This window comes from Aquarana catesbeiana, linkage group LG09 (assembly GCF_042186555.1).
Source record: "Aquarana catesbeiana isolate 2022-GZ linkage group LG09, ASM4218655v1, whole genome shotgun sequence".
In the NCBI taxonomy this organism is placed as follows: Eukaryota; Metazoa; Chordata; class Amphibia; order Anura; family Ranidae; genus Aquarana; species Aquarana catesbeiana.
Window position 1 is genome coordinate 121,254,650 of NC_133332.1, and position 23,059 is coordinate 121,277,708.

At 40.8% G+C, this 23,059-nt stretch overlaps 1 protein-coding gene across 1 annotated transcript in view; it reads left to right on the forward strand.

Moving 5' to 3' along the window:
- Positions 1-1,233: 1,233 nt before the first annotated feature.
- The window catches only part of VGLL1 (vestigial like family member 1), a 71,669-nt gene continuing 49,843 nt past the window's right edge, over positions 1,234-23,059 (forward strand). Inside the window, exon 1 of the mRNA XM_073599225.1 lies at positions 1,234-1,468. The gene's annotated coding sequence lies outside the window, so the exon portion shown is untranslated. The remainder of the gene's footprint in view (positions 1,469-23,059) is intronic.

A 23,059-nucleotide genomic window follows, 5' to 3' on the forward strand; every position in this document is an offset into this window, starting at 1 on the left:
TTACTCAAATGGTGATCTTGCTGTTTCCTGCAATTAGGGTATTCAGGGAACCTGCAGAGGACCTTTGTACATTGGAGGACGTTGGAGTCAATGCAGTGGGCTGTGGTGGGAGCTTGGAAGCACTGCAGGGGGCTGGAGGGCACTCTAGAGGGCTGGGAAACTGCAAGGAGCTGGGACTGTGGAAGGGGGTTGAGGAGCAATATAAGGGGCTGGGGGCACTAGAGAGTACTGGGGACAGTGCAGAGGGCTATAGGCCATTCAAGTGGGCTGTGGACCTTGAAGGCTGGGGAAACTGGAGGAAGCTGGGGGTCATTGAAGGTGCTAGAGGACACTGCTGGGGGCAAGGGGGGTTCAGGCTGGAACAAACATGTAGCAAGTGCAGGCAGAACAATGCAGGCTAATCACATTGCAGCAACAGTACTCTTTATAGTTCTCTTAGGCCCCTTTCACACTGAGGTGCTTCTAAACTGCCAGTAAAACATTTGAGCAATTTTGAAGAGCTTTTCAGGTGCTTTTGAAGAGCTTTCCATTCATTTCAATGGAGAGGGATGTTTTTTCACCGCCCTGCCAGCCCACTGCCCCAATGTGAAAGCATTCATTGATTTTAATGGAAATAGTTTTTCGTGAGCTTTTCGGGCGCTTTTTTTAGCGTGAAAGCACCTGAAAAGCGCCTCAGTGTGAAAGGGGTCTTAGGACAGAGTTGCTTGCTTTGTACATTCCTCTAAAATTATTCTGCTACCAAAACCTGGCCGCAGCTGTCTTCAGTATTTATGAATTCCAAATCCAGAAAATGCATGCTGTAGATGAGAGACAGAACAATGTCAAAACTCCTCATATCTATACTTGTTCCAGGTGAACAACTCAAAAAGTGTTAAGGCCAAGGCTCCAGCATGACAGCCAAGAAAATAGCATTTTCAAAAGAAAGGTCAGCAATGGAAGATTACATGTATTTTTAAGTGGTTGCAAAGTAGGATATATGAACTGTCAATCCCCATTCATTTAGTTAACCTGAAGTCACCTTAAAGTCTTCCCTAGGATCTGACCTTTGATTACACTGGACACTCTTCCTATGGTATAGTTGCTTTATTAAAGTGTGTTTGTTTTGTTCTCAGCCAAAGCCTTTTGCAGTAGATGTTTTTTACTCATTGTTCACTACAGCAGAAACCAAGAAGAACGTATGTTCCTTGTTCCTGGTTTTCAAGTTTGGGTGCATTTTATGCATTCCTTGTCACTGAAATGGAAACGCCTTAACACCAGATCTCAGAGTGGAAGATCAGAGTGGAACTGCCAGGTCAGGTATTAATGCTGCAGTTCTGGTAGAAGCAGGTAGGAATCACGCAGACTCTGCTTTCTGGGCTCCCTGCAGCCTTCCCTGCCTGGCACTGATTCTGGAACTGAAGTGCTACACACAGGATCATGCACAGAGCTTTTCTGCTGGAGCAAAGTCTGTCTCTGAGGATCTGAAAAGGTAAAACCATTACACAGATTTGTTAGCAGTCTATAGCTGAAAACTTAGCACTGACAAGCTCAAGGTTTTAAAAAAGAAAGCACAGAGTTTTTTTTAAATATAATTGATATAAAAAAAATAGTAAAACGTAAATCTATATATAATTTGTTTTTTTGTTTTTTTCTTGTTTGTTTTTTTTTTTTTTTTTTACTTTGACACAGCCAGAGAAATGATGGATGTATTCTGTCTGGTTGCTATAGGTGGAGTAAAGTAGTGATTCCTAATCTTTTTTTTTTTTTTAACAACAAATTTGGTTGACATATTAGAAATGGCAATGATTGTCTTTGTTATTGGAATTTTTTCTTATTTTGATTTGATATTCTTACGTTGGTGTGTTGTAGGAATAAAACAGAAGTGAAGTAAGACAAAGTATGACAAGCTGAAGACTAGCAACTTTTGCTGGCGCATAAAACTCAGATATGGCAAATGATAGTACGCTTTAATATTTTAAAACGAATGCCTAAATATGTATCCTAAAGCCAAATAGAACTGATTGCAGCAACTGTGCTTTTCCTGGTTGTAGATAGTGTATAATTCAGGCAGGCAGTGAGCACCTGCTGAGTGGTTACTGAGAGAGACATCAAAGATAGAAGCATGCAGCTCATGAGTACATTTGTTTTACAATTTACACTCAGGGGTCATAGCTATAATCCCCCCACCCGGTGGAAACATCATCAGTCTGCGTCATTGTGGCCCAGCAGTATGCAGAGTCATTGCTTCACTATGCAGCACTCCGTGTGTACTGCATTGTTGCCCTGGGAGCCAGGAAGCACCTCGTTTCTATGCCAGTGGTGTGGATGGGACATTACCTTTCTGAAATGTACATTACCTGCATTATTATTATTATTATACGCGATTTATACATTTGTAAGGAACAAAAATGTTGTTAAAGCGAGATAACCAATGGCGGATTTTACATGGTCAGTGTCAGCTCAGTAAAGCCAGCCATCGATGGATCGAAATTTGTCCAGTTCAGTGGGATTCGGATGAATTTTCGATCCATCTATGGGCAGGCTGGTTGTACTGAAGTCAATCCATCGATCAACTTCAGTACAACCAGCCTGCCCATAGACGGATCAAAATTCGTCCAATTCCCACTGAACTGGACGGATTTTGATCCGTCTATGGCTGTCGTGTTTTTCTTTTGCTTGATCACTGGTGGTGACTATAGCCGCCAGCAGTGATCATTGTATTATGACAGTGGGGAATGCTTCCTGCCCTACCCACTGGCAGAATGCAATATCCCTGCGGGAGGGATTCTACCGTCAACACTGACTGTGTTGATGGGGGAATTGAGCAATTTTCTTTCCTTCAACCTGAGGTTGAAGGAAAAAAAATTGCATAATGTATGGCCTGCCTAAAGCTAACTATAAATGATATAATCTGATTGTACAATTTCCTGTAGATGAAATGAAATTGATTGTTTAGGTTTGTCCTCGTAGTTTTGTAACTCTGAGGTCTCCTTCACACAGGCGTATACCTGCATACACTGAATTCCACGGGAAGATTTAGTCCGGGTTCACATATGTGCGGCCATGGGTTTGAGCCTGGGGTCCGGTGCGTGTCTTTTTACCGATTCAGGTCCAAAATTTTTGCCTGAATTCGCACCTGAACTGGACCCAAACACACACAGGACCCTTCTGCAATCTGAACTGCGGCCGCCCCAGACCTGTGTGAAACTCGCTTGTCATGCAAATTGGATGCGGCAAAAGTCGCATACAATTCGCATATGTGAACCCAGCCTAATGCCGCGTACACACGGTCGGACTTTTCAGCTACAAAAGTCCGACAGCCTGTCCGACAGACTTTCGATGGACTTTCGACGGACTTGCGGCGGACTTGCGGCGGACTTTCTAACGAACAGACTTGCCCACACACGATCACACAAAAGTCCGTCGAATTCTTACGTGATGACGTACACCGGACTAAAATAAGGAAGTTGATAGCCAGTAGCCAATAGCTGCCCTAGCATGGGTTTTTGTCCGTCAGACTAGCATACAGACGAGCGGATTTTTCGACCGGACTCGAGTCCGTCGGAAAGATTTGAAGCATGTTTGAAATCTAAAGTCCGTCGGATTTGAGGCTGAAAAAGTCCGTTGAAAGTCCGGAGAAGCCCACACACGATCGGATTACCAGCCAGCTTTAGTCCGTCAGCGTCCGTTGGACTTTTGTAGACGAAAAGTCCGACCGTGTGTACGCGGCATTAGAGGTTTCCTGTGGCTGGGATGACAGGTGTATATGAGTAGTGGTGGCCGCTCAGCCAGTCCAATCTAATGACCGGCTAATTACAGGTGCCACTTTTTACATATATCTGCATAACAAATAGTTACCCATTGTTAGCGATGGATGTCCTAGCCTGGATGCATCTGACTGCGTCCAGGCTTTGACATCTGTCCCTAAACACAGGTAACCACTTGGTGTGCGAGTAAATGTGAACAGCAATGTCAGCCTGTCATTAGAGTGTACAGACTGAGCGGCCATCTACTCGCATACACCTGTCATCCCAACCGTTCATTCGCCCGGGGTTACCAATGCGAAGGAGGCCTAAAGTAAATTGTACAATCAGACTGTATAGTATATGGCCAGCTTCAAAGATTAAAATTGCATTTTTTAGTTCTGTACATAATAAAAAAAAGACGTATATGCAAAAACTCAAAACATTTCCTTTAAGTTGTATCTGATGCTAAAGAGCCTGTCTGGGGTCAGCCCAAAAGATTCCTATAATTGCAAGTGTCATTCTTCAGGTTTAGCGGAAACCTGCAAGATTGAAGGACAGTGTGTACAATGGTTTAATCTGAGTACACTGCATGCTTGCCCACACAAATCGGGACATAAGAGGGATTAGAGTAATTGTATACATCCACCAATAGGGGGCTAATTGTTGCCAATCCCGAGATAGGTATGAATGAATGAATACCCCCCAGGTAAGTATTGATGGACTTTTTAGGTAACAAAGGAAAAAATAAAAAATGTATAAATGGTATTTATTTATAAAGAAGATATAAAATTATTCAGGTGCAAACATCACCAAAGAGTATAAAAACAACAAGTTTCAACGATAAATCGTACGTGGTACGCTCCTCTACTCACTTCAGGATGGACGTCAGCATGTGTTCAGTATAGCCCCGTATTAACATCCATTACAAAACATTTTACTGCCTAGAGTGTGGCCATTTGCTGTATAAACGTGTTATACCAATTTACACTCAACCATGCACAACTCTTGGTTAGCTACAAGTAACTATTGATCTTTATTCCACACTACCCCATGGCATCCGCTGTGTTGTTATAGCCGTATGACATCAGTTGGCATATTGTTTGGAGGGGTATGCAGTATCAAGTTCACATAATCGAATGTGCTATGGTAGTTTCACCTTGTCTTGAACGCCCCTGATGAAAGGACCCCACAAGTGTCCTGAAACGCGTCAGGCCGAATATCCACAAAACTACCACGCACTAACAATTTATCGTTGAAACTTGTTGTTTTCATACTCTTTGGTGATGTTTGCACCTGAATAATTTTATATCTTCTTTATAAATAAATACCATTTATACATTTTTTTATTTATTCCTTTGTTGCCTAAAAATTCCCTCAATACTTACCTGGGGGGTATTCATTCGGTCAGGGATATGAGAGGGAGGTTGCACTGTACAGATTTATGTGGCAAGTGGCTACTATCCCAGACAGAAACAGTATGACAACCTTGCTGAATCTGGCTGCAAGCGATCATTTAAAACATAGAATAAATCTAAATTAACTGAGTTACATAAGCAAGTCTTTGATATTGCTTGTTGCCTGCAGCTAATAAAGGAAGCTGATTTATTTTAAAATAGGAGAATTTATTCAAGAATCATCACATCTAGAATAAAAAGCAATGTTAGAAAGCAGAATTCTGTGGAAGAGTGCCAGCAATTGTAGTAGGAAATACTGAACAGCATGTAAGCATAACTAGGATCTGCGCACATTTATTCTCAGACAGGTAGACCTGCTCTATGCGCAGTGCCTTTAATTGTGAATGGCATGCTAATGCACTGTACTGCAGAACGCTGCGTTGCTGAAAAAGGATCATGTGCCCCTTTCTAAACATTGTTCCATTGTCAGCTCTTTCATAATGAAAGGATTGCCTCAATTGAAAGAACATTAACACACAATGTAATGCACATAAAATTAAGATTAATGGTAACTTTCTTGTCATACATTGATGTGTAAAATCACACAGGTGTGAACAGTACAAGCGCTCTGCAAGGGACTGCGAAAGTGTGAATAGGCCCTTAAGGTATACAGTAAACAAAGCCAATGCTTTTTATGCAGGTTCGAATAGAGTTGCCAATTTTTTTCTGCTTGTCCCCACTGTGGATTCACACTATCTGTTCTGGTTACCCCTGTCACTGGAGAAAAGGTGAAGGAAAATCCAAAATGTGAGAGTTGTCACTGAATCAGAAGGTGAGGGAGAAATGTTTTCATGGGACCATTGATTCTGGTGACTACAGTATAAAGCTAGGTTCTCACTAGCCTTATTGCTGAAAAGAGATTCATGATGGATCACTTTTCAAAGTGCGTCTAAGCAGCTGCTGTGAGGCATTTAGGAGTCAATCCTGTTGCCTCCCGAATGCCTGTTTTGTTTTTGACAGGTGGCAATTTACTATGGGAACAATACACCACTAAAGCTTGGCTCGTGATTGTGGTGCCGCCCCATTGACTTGAATAACCAAGTTTGAGAGGCGATGCCACCTGTCAACTCAACATGCCATGGTAAATTTGCTGAGGCCATATCATATGATGAATAGCCCACTTCAGCTGTATAGTGGACTTTAGGAGGGCAGTCGGGGGGGGGGGGGTAGTAAAACTGCTGCTCAACCACCTGTCTTTACCATGTCCCGGCTGTCTGTGTGAGCAAGACCTAAGGGGATTTCTCCTCACTTTGAAAGGATTTAAAAAGGAAGACTAGCCTAACTATAAGTATTCCTAAAATGTTCCATCCCACTTCTTCTACCTATCCTGCCTACCCTGTATAAAAAAATGTCTGTGTACTTACCTATTTTGAATTCCACTCTGGTCCGTTCACATGATCCTGCAGCTCCAGCTCTCTTGTGTCAGTGAGAGGCTGCTGCAGGGGAGAGGAGGGAGTGCTGACATTTAACAGCCATTATCACCTGCTCCTGGAGGGAGCCGGATTTGCAGGATCATGTGACCGAACCGGATTAAAAATATGCAAGTGCGTAGATATTTTTTATACAGGGTAGACAGGATATGTGGGGGGGGGGACATTTTTTTAGGAATAGTTATAGTTAGGCTTTTCTTCCACTTTAACTTACTCCCTATTGTGTTTCCAGAAAAGGAAATAAGGGGGAAAACGTCTCCAAAAGGAGCAGACAGTTAAAAATCAGGAAGTTTTGGAATTAGATGCATTTTAATGAACAGCCGCTTTGTAGTTTTTTGCTGCAAGTACAATTAAAAACTGAATGCCATTACTGTCCAGCATATTTATGTTTCTTAGAAACTTTTTTATTGACAATGTAAATATTATTTCATTATCTTCATATCTCCTCTATAGCATTGAATGTTTGTATATACTTTTCCTTTGAGACATCTTTGAAGGCAGGCAAACTTTTTGTTTAAATCCATCTAAGTATCTAATTAAACAAATGTTGTGTTTAGAGATTTTAGATCCATCTGTCGGAAGGAGTTGACACGCAGAGTGATTCACCTTTTACCTTCTCATAGAACAAAGAAATCAGATCTTACATTATAAAAATCAATGCTCGGTCTAGCTCTGACCCTGAGCAGAGCTGCATCTTAATTGCACCACCAGTGATAGCTCTGTATCCTATTGTTTTATTATGATTTGACATAGATGTCAGATCCTTTTATGTATTCTAGTTGTTTGTAGATCAAGTCCCATTGAGCCTTGCAAGCTATCATTGTAAATGGCTATGGAACTACATATAAAAACAACATCCTTACTCATCTCCATCGTTATAGACTTTTTAGATGCATTCGGCATGACTAAGAACTTTAATAATTAGGAACATTGCATGTCACCACCAAATGTTTGTCCTCCCTATACCCTTGCACATTGAATTAAAATTTTGACACAATATTATTATTAGTGCTAGTATCAGCTTAATCAGCTTAAAGTAGATGTAAACCAGATTTATGAAATTTGACCTAGGCTCATATATCTGCGGTACTTTCTTATCTCTCTCCAAAGCCCTAAGTCCTGTGTCTTTCTGCTGCTCCATTCTTCTGTTATCAGCATGATAACTTCTGACAAGTTCTCTGACAACCGAGATAAAACCAGCCTGAAATTTGTATTAGGGTGGGTGCTATAAATAGATTAGCAGAGAGCTGGTCTATTCACAGCACATTCCTTCTTTCCTCTGCCTATGTGGAGTGGGGGGGGTGTACCTTTCCTCCAATCAGCTGTCACACTGTGTATGTCAAGAATCCACTCCCAGTGCTGAACAGGAAGAGAACATTTCTAACAGGACATGCACTTTCTAAGGAATATATAAAGATGAAGACAGCAGATATACTGCTAAAACTTATGTAGGGAGATTTGTTTTCATCTCTGTGTATCATCTGAGGCTGTTCACTTCATTGGGTATATGTGAGGGTTTACATCCACTTTAATTATTAATATCAGCTTAAAGTGTATGTCCACTTTTAAAATTGAAGAATGTGTTCCCATTCACACAGCATAGCATTTTAATATCTCTTACCTATTAAATGTTCCTCAGGAGAAGGGGTGATGGCTGACTTTAAGGCTTTCCAAAAATGTCAGAGTGACTGTGTCTTAAAGACAGGCTGAGCCTCCTTTCATTACCATTTAATGCAAGAAGTCCAGCTTCTAAACCTAAACCTTCGTTAGGACAGACAGTGTTCAAGTCTAGTTTACAACTGATAATGAGATCTGTCTGCACAGTACAGACAGGGTTAATTAAAAATAAGCTGCAATTTTTAAAGCTTACCTCTGGGATAAGCAAATTATGTTTTAATGCAAGAGGTATGTGTATTCCATACCTCCCAACATTCTGAGATGGTAACGATGGACACCTATTAGCAAATGTATGTAGTCATAGGACACACCCCCTGCCACATCCTCCTAAAGGAGAATTATACATAAAAAATGACTGGTTAAACCCACAAGTCCCTTTTTTAGTACTACTATTCCTTTATATTGGCGTTTGGAAATTACAAATGCAGCCATTTATAAAATTGGATGAAGGGTTTAGCACTGAGAAACACTTTTTGATAAATAAATAGTGCATTTTATATACAACTATATAGATCAGACTACAATGAGGGGAAAATTAGGAGGAAAGAAGGACAGAGGGACTTTGTTCTGAATCAGAGACAGTCCCTCTAAATCAGGGACAGTTGGGAGCTATTGTATTTTTTCCTTGAAACTTGGTGTTCTTTGTATATTTCTTCCACATTAGTGCAGTAATCCAGTGTGTAACTACTGTGCCAGAGCTTCCTGTAATAAGGACTGGTCACTGTTGCTCTCTCTCCTTGTGCAGGTGGTCTTGTATCCGCCCCCTCCTGTAGTTTTCTACAGACAACCTGTAGTGGGTGGGGCCTGCTGAATTCTTCCCACAGTTCTGCTCTCTGCACAGGCTATGTTCAGCACAGTGATGATGTCACTACTTTTACAAGGTAGAAACTGGGTTTTCTAAGGGCATTTTGTACACACGTAGTGGAGTTACTGTATATTCTTTGCAACTATAAACAACAATTTTTGTGCCTGGAGCTCAGCTTACCCCAGTCCTACCCCACCTTTGGTTCTGGAGATACGGGGCTCCTTGCACAGCCTGTCAGAAGCTACATACAGAGCAGCCAGTTTAAATACAAGCCGGCATACTCTGGGGGAGATTTACTAAAACTGGTGCCCAGGGTTGGACTGGGACAAAAATGTGGCCCTGGACTTCATCCAGACTAGCCCAGGGCACAACACATCAGGGGAGAGTGCACACCAGGGCACGGTATAGAGCCCAGCACATCAGGGCACAACACATCAGGGTACAGGGCACAGCACATCAGGGTACAGGACATCAGGGCACAGGTCACAGTACATCAGGGCACATCAGGGCACACGGCATTGAGGCACGGTCACAGTGCTTACTTTATGGGATACATTGACGTTGTGGCAGGCTCATGCAATGTGTAATCTTATACTATAACTAAATCCCCATTTGTGCCTCTTTATTTTTTAGCCATGAAGTTTGGTAGTTAATCATGTATGCAGGAAGGTATCCCACACAAATAGCTATATGCTAAACATTATCAATTAAAGTGAATCTATGGGGGAAACATAGGCCAGTCTGGGGAAAGGGGGGGGGGATGCCATATATAGGGTCCGCCCCGGGTGCCAAATGCTCTAGGTATGCCCCTGGAATATTTACCAACACTGAACACTGCGGGAGAAAAATCCCAAGCTGATGCTTCTCCTGAAGCCCACACTTAAGGAGTTTTGATGTCCTGTGTCCCCCACTGCGCTCAGCACATAACAGGACACAGGGGACACAACAATGGAGGAAATGCCTAAGAATGTGGGTTTTAGGAGGAACTTCTGTCAGTAATTTCTCTTTAGTGGAAAGGTAATGCACATAGCAGGTAAGATACAGTAAGAGTCTTCTTTCATCAGGTTATAGTTTATTGGAAGTTTCCTTATGTGACAGGGTCAGTTTAATAACACAGTCTGTATTAGTGTGTTTTCTTTTGCTTTCTTTATGTTTTTGCTCTTGGTATATGTTCACAAGTAGATTGTTGGTAGACTGTAAATGCCCTGTAGGGGAACAGCTTCTGAATGGTCAGTGTGGACAGTGCCAAGGGGGAGGAAAACAAGTTTAGTGTTTACTAAAAATAACAGTTGAATTAGCTGATTTATAGATACTGCACAATGATGGCTATTCATTTCTCCATGAGCCCCTGATAATTAACATAGCAGAAGCCAATTGCTGACACGCTGATATTGCTGATACACTGACTGGGGAAAGCTTCAGGCTGATCCTTGAGAGGGGAGTGGTTATCCCATGGATGAACCAAAGGTATACATATAGTTTACTTCTGGTGAGTGGCCAACTTATAAGGTGGTGGTGTCGCCACAAATTGGAGGAACACAGATGTGCTGAGTCATGGATGAATGGTTGATTTCACAAATCTACAGTTGAACTGCACTGAAGAGATTCACTGGTACCATAACATATAATATATTTAAACCTATCTCTTTTAAATCTTGGACTCTTTCCAAATTATTTGTTGTTTTTATGTTGTGTTTTTTTTATTTGCTTGGTGATTTATTGGGACACATGCTGTGTTTGGTATTGTATCACTAAACAAGCACATAGGGAACCATTTGATAGTAGTTGTTTTAAGAATATCAACATTTAAAGTTGCACATTTATCATTTAATAATTGCACATTTATTGCTGAATTAGTGATGTTTAATATATATGAAAGTTAGCACAGTTATCACTTTTTTCTCTGTTTTTTTAATGACCCCAACCTAGGGTGGGATATATATTTAACTGCAGCAAACATCATTTGAGATTGACACTGTTAAGTTTTGTTAGCGCAGGTGACATATATTTGATACAGAGTTTCACACTGGATAACCACACACATCTGGAAAGAAATACACAAAGCACACCAATAGTCAAGGAAGAATACACATGACAAATGCATGTAAACATTGTATGACTACCCCAGAGTTCAGCTTTTGAAGTAGTTCTAAATCATCAGCATTTTTTAGCTTAACACATTAACTACAATAAAATAAACACCCACCAGTAAACTATTTGTTAAAATGTTTACACTGAGGGCTTAATATCATGTTAAATTCATCATGTCAAATAGTACTTTGTAGCTTGTTGACAAGTTAGTTTAGAAACAAAAAGTGTAACTTGGGGAAGACAGCGGGGGCATCTGTCCAAGAAATATAGAAGACAGGACCTTATTTAGCAAGGGGTGGAGCAGAGCGCAGGACATGGTGCACAATAAAGCACAATTAGCATATTAGCACATTATGGCAGAATTACCTGGCTTCCAGCACTGAGCTGTTAGCGCTCCTGTTAATCACGGGCACTGCTATCTTCTCTCAGTCTTCCTCTTGGGTTTCAACTCTTCGGGCCACAATGATGTCTCTCCCTTGCATGCGCACAGGGGTCACATCATCACAACACAAGGCAGTGCTGCACATGTGCAGCTCAGTGTACACAAACCCTCACAATTATGGAGAAGTATTTATAACCAAAAGGGTGTAAAAAAAATCCTACATGTCAATGTTTTTTTTTTGTTTTATAACTCCACTTTAGTTAGTAAAACTTAAAAATTAATTAAGTGTGGTTCGCAGCAGAGGTATTTATACATTCAGTATGTATTATATGAGAACAAAAAATTTAATATGGTATATGAAAAATAGAAAGACAAGGATGTAAAGCCATATGGTAGTCAATTAGAATACACTTTTCAGGCTTGTAAAGTTGGTCAGATACAAGAAAATACATTTGTCTGACCCCTTTCTTTTTGGTTAGATTAGGCAATATTTACAGCTGTGGCTGACTAGTCATCTGTTCCAGGGGGATAGGCTATGTGAAGGAAGAGGGCTAGCCCAAGCATACATATTTATATATATTTATTGTACAAAGAAGATGGAAATTAGCCTTGTGTGTAAGAAGCACAATGTGGGGACCTGTAGTGCCCATTAAAGCTCATGTTTTAGGAGCTATTATAAATTGGATCTGGTAGGTTGTTTTGGATTATTGCGATAATAGTGGACAACTTTCAAAGGTAGAAACCCCACATTTGGCAGTTATTACAGGTACGGGTCCAGACAAAGGGTGGCAGAAGGGGAAACTGCCCTGAGCATGGTGGTGGTGGGTGCCTCCTCATCGTACGCAGTGGATGGCAACCAGCGAGCCACATTGGCATGTATGCTCTGGTAGCTACTGCTGTCACACCATGCTCCAACAAACCCATTCTCCATCACATTTCTTCGCAGCTGACACAAAAAACACAACGTGCATGCCCAGCTACCTTCTAACGGCAAGCAAGCGATTGGTCATGTATGTGCAGTGCACACTCCATTCCATCCATGGGCTGCTGGAGCAAGGGGACAGAGATTGGGCACAGGACAGTACACCCATTCTATCTTATGCATCAGCAGTGGGGAGGGGGACAGTTTGGAGTCATTGCCCTGAGTGCTAGATGCACCAGTCTCAGTATCCTCATCTGAAGAATTTGCTTCACTTGTTCCTCTTCAGGCTTCCCTTAACTTCACCTCTTTGTGGTAAAGCGCTGCGCACAAATATACGTGATTTAGTGAATAGAACCACACAAACGTGACCATACTAAAAATTGTGTTATATGTAACATAGATGTTACTAAAGGTTACATGTATAACCTATAAACCAATAAATTAGAAAAAATTTATATAAATGTCACATGAGTGAAGAAAACATCATCATGAGTAGACGTTAATGTGCAACGTGCAAATAAAAAATAAAATGATTGAAGTCCAAAACTGTGCAATACAAAAAGTCCAGAGATAGATGGTAGATATGTATGTATATAATGATTCTTCACAGATGTAGAGAAGTCCCGTGACTGTGAACAATCCCACTTAAGACCTTAAAAGCATCACCAAATACGTGATAACCGCCACCAAGAAACATATATGAGCTTCCTGAAAAGCGTGGACTTAGAGACCTTATGGTGCTGAGTCAAACACTCCATCGGAGTGAGGCGGCGGTGGGTCTCTGAGCAGTGGCAGTTCTAGACTGGTTACTATGTAAATTGTGGGTTACTGCTATGATGAGTAGTTCAAATTTACAAGCTGAGCGACCATTTATGTAGATGACCACAGAAATCTGCTTTACAGGTTTTTTGGACTGTTTGATAATACAGTGAAAGTGGAATTTCAATGACAGTCTGGCAGTGTGTAATCCCTGGAGCTACCTTAAGATTTACTCTAGTGGAGACATGTCTCCCTGTCAGCTTGTTTGACTCAGCACCATAAGGTGCGTCTGAGTCCATGCTTTTAGCTAAAGCACATATATGTTTCTTGGTGGCGGTTATTATGTATTTGGTGATGCATTCAAGGTCCTAAGTGTGATTGTTCACAGTCACGGGACTTCTCTACTTCTGTGAAGAATCGTTATATATACATCTACCATCTGTCACTGGACTGTTTTGTATTGCACAGTTTTGGACTAGAATTATTGTATTTTTTATATGCGCGTTGCACTTTAACATCTACTCACGATGATATTTTCTTCACTCATGTGACATTTATGTTAATTTTTTCTGATTCATTGGTTTATAGTTTATGCATATAATCTTTTTGTATCCAAGAAAAAGTTTTTATTGAAAAACATGTACATACAGTCCAAGAAATCCACAGTTAAATTATACATAGTAGGCTAAACAGGCGTAGTTCCATAATAGAATCAAGCTTGTACAATAATATAAAGTACTTCCCACTGTTAGAGAATAAAATAGGAAATGAGATCACTGCCTCCTCCTCTTTCCAAATTCCGACCCTCTATCTGTAACCAGCAGGAGCACTGAGCTCCATTCAGGACTAATGCAGGGTGCACCATGCCTTCAGCCATTATTAAGGCGCAGTAATCTATCCATGACCAGGTCCTCAGGGGCTATGCATATAATCTTTAGTAACATTTATGTTACATGTAACAATTTTTAGTATGGTCACGTTTGTGTGGTTCTATTAATTGAATCACGTATATTTGAGCGCAGCACTTTACCACCCAGATTTTGCCAACACAATATTTTGTCTATTGTAGTGTTTGCAGCTTACCTATTCTTAACGAAAGAAAAAAGAGGTTGCGCTAGTGTTAATAAAACATGATGAATAATTGGCAGTGACAAAATTCATATAAATCAAAGGAAACCAGTGTACAGAACTCTAATAGTGAAAAAAGTCCATAAGTTGAAACCTCAATTGGGTGTTATAAGGAGTCCAAAAAAAATAAACATCAATGAAGTGTTTACAAAACGTCCAAAAACCCCATCAGGAAAAATAAAATAAAAATAAATGTGAAAAGTAAAAGATCCAAGTGATGAATAATGAAGATCAGTAACAGCGAAGAAGAGTCCACCACCAGGTATTGAAGGGGTTACTCCTTACCGAAATGCCATGACCCCCCACTACAGAGGATCACAGCAAGCAGGGATCTTTTAAAGCCAGAGTGGAGATTAACAGCGGTGTCCACCAGGGGTCATCACTACAGCAGCCGCTCCAACAACCAAGGGCATTGATACCATGAAATAAAAAGGGGCTCACATAGTGTAAAACCACTTAACGCTTTATTAAAATAGATAAAAAACAGATGTACACTTACAAAGTGTCAGATGAATGAACAGCCTTAAGTCCGGCTCCGTGGCCACCGGAGCTCGGACAAACCCGTCCTACTGGAAATTGACTCGCTTGGGGGTGACGTCAGCGTGTCGTCTGGCTCCGCCCTACGCGTTTCGTGACATCATCACGTCTTCCAGGGGCACCTAAAAGATCCCTGCTTGCTGTGATCCTCTGTAGTGGGGGGTCATGGCATTTCGGTAAGGAGTAACCCCTTCAATACCTGGTGGTGGACTCTTCTTCGCTGTTACTGATCTTCATTATTCATCACTTGGATCTTTTACTTTTCACATTTATTTTTATTTTATTTTTCCTGATGGGGTTTTTGGACGTTTTGTAAACACTTCATTGATGTTTATTTTTTTTGGACTCCTTATAACACCCAATTGAGGTTTCAACTTATGGACTTTTTTCACTATTAGAGTTCTGTACACTGGTTTCCTTTGATTTATATGAATTTTGTCACTGCCAATTATTCATCATGTTTTATTAACACTAGCGCAACCTCTTTTTTCTTTATGCTTTTCTACAATTGATGTTTTTGTGAAGGTTGCTGCTGTTTATTGTATTTTATTTCAACACTTGGTTTTTAGCGCAGGTTCTTTTTCCATTTTTATACCTATTCTTAACATCAAGCGCAGTAATATCCACTATTTTCAACTTCACCTCTTCACTTGTGACAATTGCCAGTGGTTGGATTTCCCCTCATTTTCTACCCTGGTGACTACAGCAATAGGAACATATAAATACTGAAGATTTATACCAAACAGAGGAAATACTCACAAGCGATTATAAGTCATATCATGAATATAAAGATCCTAATAGATACAAAGTAAATTACAATCTTTTTCAAATATTTAACAAGTAACATATAGTATAATCAGTGTCAATCCTAATAAATGCCCTTTTCATTTTGCTTCACCACCACTCTTTTCCAAAAATACGTCTGTGCATTTTAACCCACTTTAAATGGAAAACAGCTCACATTATGATATGACCCCTATTTTTAGAAAGGTCAAAAATCACTTGAAATTACAAGGATGTCACAATATTCACCTTAAATAAAAAGCAGGAATTTATCTGCCACTTTATTCTATCCAGAAATCATTTGTTGCAATCTGCTCAAAAAGAAAAAGGTAACTGAAAAAAACGCTATACGGACAGGTCGGGTGCATCCTTGTGGTGGCGCCATCACATTTTGCTCACTCCATCAGTGTTTTTGACCAAGACTGTCACCTTCTAGCAGCGTTGTGATGGAGGTGCATTGTGCTATTCGGCTCTTTTAATGTGAGTTTATGGATTTTTTCCTTTAAATTAAGGTTTGTATAGCGGTTTTCACTATGAGTTGGCTTTTTCGTACTGCTTCAAATTATTTCTATGGTAGATGGAATAAAGTGGCAGGTGAGTCCCTGCTTACCATTTTAGGTGAAGATCCTGACATCTTGAGTCACAGTACTGTGATTGCAAGCAATCTTTGACCTTTCTAGAAATAGGGGTCATATTATAACGTGAGCTGTTTTCCATAAGTGTTAGGTTGGAATGCACAGGTGTAGTTTTGGACACGAATGGCGATGAATCAAGATATTTAAGGGACATTTATTAAGATTGACACTGATTATATATTTTACTTTTTATGTGATTGAAAAGATGTGCTTTTATTTTGTATCTATTCATGATAAGTGTTGTAATCACTTGTAAAAAGCACTTCCTATTTTCTTTGGTATAACTCCTAGTAATGTTTGAACACATCACAGCAGGTATATGTGTATATATATATATATATATATATATATATATATATATATATATATATATATATATATATATATATATATACACACGTTATACCAAAGAAAACAAGAAGTCCTTTTTACAAGTGATTACAACTCTGATCATGAATAGATACACACAATAAAATCACATCATTTCAATCGCTTAAAAAGTAAAATATATAATTCATAACAGAAAGGAATTCATCTCACATATGAAGAAAGCCTTGACTGCTGTAAATACAGCAATTTAAGCAATCCACCCATTCAAATTCACAAACATAAAATGTTCTGTCACCTGCTGTACAAGGAGCTCAGTATTGTAGTAGTTTTTTCAATGGCTATGATCAAATGCTATGTGCAGATTGAAATCAGGCAAGCCGTTACACTACAAAACATGAGCCTTGATGGGCACTACAGGTCCCCACATTGTGCTTCTTACACACAAGACTAATCTCCATCTTCTTTGTACAATGAATGTGTATATATATATATATATATATATATATATATATACAGACAGGTCCATAAATATTGGGACATCGACACAATTCTAATCTTTTTGGCTCTATACACCACCACAATGGATTTGAAATGAAACGAACAACATGTGCTTTAACTGCAGACTTTCAGCTTTAATTTGAGGGTATTTACATCCAAATCAGGTGAACGGTGTAGGAATTGCAACAGTTTGTATATGTGCCTCCCACTTTTTAAGGGACCAAAAGTAATGGGACAATTGGCTGCTCAGCTGTTCCATGGCCAGGTGTGTGTTATTCCCTAATAATCCAAGTTACAAGGAGCAGATAAAAGGTGCAGAGTTCATTTCAAGTGTGCTATTTGCATTTGGAATCTGTTGCTGTCAACTCTCAATATGAGATCCAAAGAGCTGTCACTATCAGTGAAGCAAGCCATCATTAGGCTGAAAAAACAAAACAAACCCATCAGAGAGATAGCAAACACATTAGGTGTGGCCAAATCAACTGTTTGGAACATCCTTAAAAAGATAGAACGCACCAGTGAGCTCAGCAACACCAAAAGACCCGGAAGACCACGGAAAACAACTGTGGTGGATGACCGAAGAATTCTTTCCCTGAAGAAGAAAACACCCTTCACAACAGTTGGCCAGATCAAGAACACTCTCCAGGAGGTAGGTGTATGTGTGTCAAAGTCAACAATCAAGAGAAGACTTCACCAGAATGAATACAGAGGCTTCACCACAAGATGTAAACCATTGGTGAGCCTCAAAAACAGGAAGGCCAGATTACAGTTTGCCAAACAACATCTAAAAAAGCCTTCCACAGTTCTGGAACAACATCCTATGGACAGATGAGGCCAAGATCAACTTGTACCAGAGTGATGGGAAGAGAACAGTATGGAGAAGAAAAGGAACTGCTCATGATCCAAAGCATACCACCTCATCAGTGAAGCATGGTGGTGATAGTGTCATGGCGTGGGCATGTATGGCTGCCAATGGAACTGGTTCTCTTGTATTTATTGATGATGTGACTGCTGACAAAAGCAGCAGGATGAATTCTGAAGTGTTTTGGGCAATATTATCTGCTCATACTCAGCAAAATGTTTCAGAACTCATTGGACGGCGCTTCACAGTGCAGATAGACAATGACCCGAAGCATACTGCGAAAGCAACCAAATCGTTTTTTAAGGGAAAGAAGTGGAATGTTATGCAATGGCCAAGTCAATCACCTGACCTGAATCCGATTGAGCATGCATTTCACTTGCTGAAGACAAAACTGAAGGGAAAATGCCCCAAGGACAAGCAGGAACTGAAGACAGTTGCAATAGAGGCCAGGCAGAGCATCACCAGGGATGAAACCCAACATCTGGTGATGTCTATGCGTTCCAGACTTCAGGCTGTAATTGACTGCAAAGGATTTGCAACCAAGTATTAAAAAGTGAAAGTTTGATGGATGATTGTTAATCTGTCCCATTACTTTTGGTCCCTTAAAAAGTGTGAGGCACATATACAAACTGTTGTAATTCCTACACCAATCACCTGATTTGGATGTAAATACCCTTTAATTAAAGCTGAAAGTCTGCAGTTAAAGCACACGTTGTTCGTTTCATTTCAAATCCATTGTGGTGGTGTATAGAGCCAAAAAGATTAGAATTGTGTTTCTGTCCCAATATTTATGGACCTGACTGTGTATATATGTATATATATATATATATATATATATATATATATATATATACAGTGGGGCAAAAAAGTATTTAGTCAGCCACCAATTGTGCAAGTTCTCCCACTTAAGATGAGAGAGGCTTGTATTTGTCATCATAGGTATACCTCAACTATGAGAGACAAAATGGAAAACAAATCCAAACAATCACATTGTCTGATTTTTGAAAGAATTTATTTGCAAATTATGGTGGAAAATAAGTATTTGGTCACCTACAAACAAGCAAGATTTCTGGCTCTCACAGACCTGTATCTTCTTCTTCTTCTCTGTCCTCTACTCATTACCTGTATTAATGGCACCTGTTTGAACTTATCAGTATAAAAGACACCTGTCCACAACCTCAAACAGTCACACTCCAAATTCCACTATGGTGAAGACCAAAGAGCCGTCGAAGGACACCAGAAACAAAATTGTACACCTGCATCAGCCTGGGAAGACTGAATCTGCAATAGGCAAGCAGCTTGGTGTGAAGAAATCAACTGTGGGAGCAATAATTAGAAAATGGAAGACATACAAGACCACTGATAATCTCCCTCGATCTGGGGCTCCACGCAAGATCTTACCCCGTGGGGTCAAAATGATCACAAGAACGGTGAGCAAAAATCCCAGAACCACATGGGGGACCTAGTGAATGACCTGCAGAGAGCTGGGACCAATGTAACAAAGGCTACCATCAGTAACACACTACGCTGCCAGGGACTCAGATCCTGCAGTGCCAGACGTGTCGCCCTGCTTAAGCCAGTACATGTCCGGGCCCGTCTGAGGTTTGCTAGAGAGCATTTGGATGATCCAGAAGAGGATTAGGAGAATGTCATATGGTCAGATGAAAAAAAAGTAGAACTGTTTGGTAGAAACAAAACTCGTCGTGTTTGGAGGAGAGAGAATGCTGACTTGCAACCAAAGAACAACATATCTACTGTGAAGCATGGGGGTGGCAAAATCATGCTTTGGGGCTGTTTCTCTGCAAAGGGAACAGGACGACTGATCCGTGTACATAAAAGAATGAATGGGGCCCTTTATCGTGGGATTTTGAGTGCAAACCTCCTCCCATCAGCAAGGGCATTGAAGATGAAACGTGGCTGGGTCTTTCAATATGACAATGATCCCAAACACACTGCCCGGGCAACGAAGGAGTGGCTTCGTAAGAAGCATTTCAAGGTCCTGGAGTAGCCTAGCCAGTCTCCAGATCTCAACCCCATAGAAAACCTTCGGAGGAAGTTGAAAGTCCGTGTTGCCCAGCGACAGCCCCAAAACATCACTGCTCTAGAGGAGATCTGCATGGAGGAATGGGCCAACATACCAGCAACAGTGTGTGACAACCTTGTGAAGACTGATGCCACGTACACACGACCGGACTTTACGGCATACTTGGTCCGGCGAACCGGAGTCCGTCGGACAATTCGATCGTGTGTGGGCTTCAGCGGACTTTTTTTTCTCAAAAGTTTGACGGACCTAGAAATGAAACATGTTTCAAATCTGTCCGACGGACTCGAGTCTGGTCGAAAAGTCCGCTCGTCTGTATGCTAGTCTGACGGACAAAAACTGACGCTAGGGCAGCTATTGGCTACTGGCTATGAACTTCCTTGTTTTAGTCCGGTCGTACGTCATCACGTACGAATCCGTCGGACTTTGGTTGATTGTGTGTAGGCAAGTCCCTTCATTCGGAAAGTCAGTCGAAAAGTACGCCGGACAAAGTCTGCCGTAAAGTCCGCTCGTGTGCACGCGGCATTACAGAAAACGTTTGACCTCTGTCATTGCCAACAAAGGATATATAACAAAGTATTGAGATGAACTTTTGATATTGACAAAATACTTTATTTTCCACCATAATTTGCAAATAAATTCTTTCCAAATCAGACAATGTGATTGTCTGGATTCGTTTCCACATTTTGTCTCTCATAGTTGAGGTATACCTATGATGGCAATTACAGTCCTCTCTCTCATCTTTCATCTTTTTAAGTGGGAGAACTTGCATAATTGGTGGCTGACTAAATACCTAAATACTTTTTTGCCCATATATATATATATATATATATATATATATATATATATATACACATATACATACACACAGTATCTCACAAAAGTGAGTACACCCCTCACATTTTTGTAAATATTTTATTATATCTTTCAATGTAACAACACTGAAGAAATGACACTTTGCTACAATGTAAAGTAGTGAGTGTACAGCTTGTATAACAGTGTAAACTCAACACACAGCCATTAATGTCTAAACCACTAGCAACAAAAGTGAGTACACTTCTAAGTGAAAATGTCCAGATTGAGCCCAAAGTGTCAATATTTTGTGTGGCCACCATTATTTTCCAGCACTGCCTTAACCCTCTTGCACATAGAGTTCACCAGAACTTTACAGGTTGCCACTGGAGTCCTCTTCCACTCCTCCATGATGACATCCATCGCAGTGTAAATTTTCTGTCCCCTTAAAATAACTCAACACACAGCCATTAATGTCTAAACCGCTGGCAACAAAAGTGAGTACACCCCTAAGTGAAAATGTCCAAATTGGGCCCAATTAGCCATTTTCCCTCCCCTGTGTCATGTGCCTCGTTAGTGATACAAGGTCTCAGGTGTGAATGGGGAGCAGGTGTGTTAAATTTGTTGTTATCGCTCTCGCTCTCTCATACTTGTCAACATGGCACCTCATGGCAAAGAACTCTTTCAGGATCTGAAAAAAAGAATTGTTGCTCTACATAAACATGGCCTGGGCTTTAAGAAGATTGCCAAAACCCTGAAACTGAGCTGCAGCATGATGGCCAAGACCATACAGCGGTTTAACAGGATAGGTTCCACTCAGAACAGGCCTCACCATGGTCGACCATAGAAGTTGAGAGCACGTGCTCAGCGTCATATCCAGAGGTTGTCTTTGGGAAATAGATGTATGAGTGCTGCCAGCATTGCTGCAGAAGTTGAAGGGGTGGGGGTGGGGGGTTTGCCTGTCAGTGCTCAGACCATATGTCACACATTGCATCAAACCTCTGCATGGCTGTCATCCCAGAAGGAAGCCTCTTCTAAAGATAATGCACAAGAAAGCCTGTGTAAGAAAACCATTAGAAAATGGCTCTTGCACGCATGCGCATGCTCATGGGCAACGACATATGCCCAAAGGCACCAATGCGCATGTGCAGCGGACTGCGTGCATTTCTAGTGCCAATTGGCACCAGACGGCCTATTTAAAGGGTGCCCTGACCCCTGATCAATGCTGACTGGTCTTCAGATATTCCCTGATACCCTGAATCCTGCTGTTATCCTGCTTGATACATAGTTACATAGTTACATAGTAGGTGAGGTTGAAAAAAGACACAAGTCCATCAAGTCCAACCTATGTGTGTGATTATGTGTCAGTATTACATTACATATCCCTGTATGTTGCGGTCATTCAGGTGATTATCTAATAGTTTCTTGAAGCTATCAATGCTCCCCGCTGAGACCACCGCCTGTGGAAGGGAATTCCACATCCTTGCCGCTCTTACAGTAAAGAACCCTCTACGTAGTTTAAGGTTAAACCTCTTTTCTTCTAATTGTAATGAGTGGCCACGAGTCTTATTAAACTCTCTTCTGCGAAAAAGTTTTATCCCTATTGTGGGGTCACCAGTACAATATTTGTAAATTGAAATCATATGCCCTCTCAAGCGTCTCTTCTCCAGAGAGAATAAGTTCAGCGCTCGCAACCTTTCCTCATAACTAAGATCCTCCAGACCCTTTATTAGCTTTGTTGCCCTTCTTTGTACTCGCTCCATTTCCAGTACATCCTTCCTGAGGACTGGTGTCCAGAACTGGACAGCATACTCCAGGTGCGGCCGGACCTGGGTCTTGAAGAGCGGGAGAATTATTGTTTTATCTCTGGAGTTGATCCCCCTTTTAATGCATGCCAATATTCTGTTTGCTTTATTAGCAGCAGCTTGGCATTGCATGCCATTGCTGAGCCTATCATCTACTAGGACCCCCAGGTCCTTTTCCATCCTAGATTCCCCCAGAGGTTCTCCCCCCAGTGTATAGATTGCATTCATATTTTTGCCACCCAAATGCATTATTTTACATTTTTCTACATTGAACCTCATTTGCCATGTAGTCGCCCACCCCATCCTGCGGAGAAGTTATTGCCCTGCTTAGCTTAGTATCGTCTGCAAATACAGAGATTGAACTGTTTATCCCATCCTCCAGGTCGTTTATAAACAAATTAAA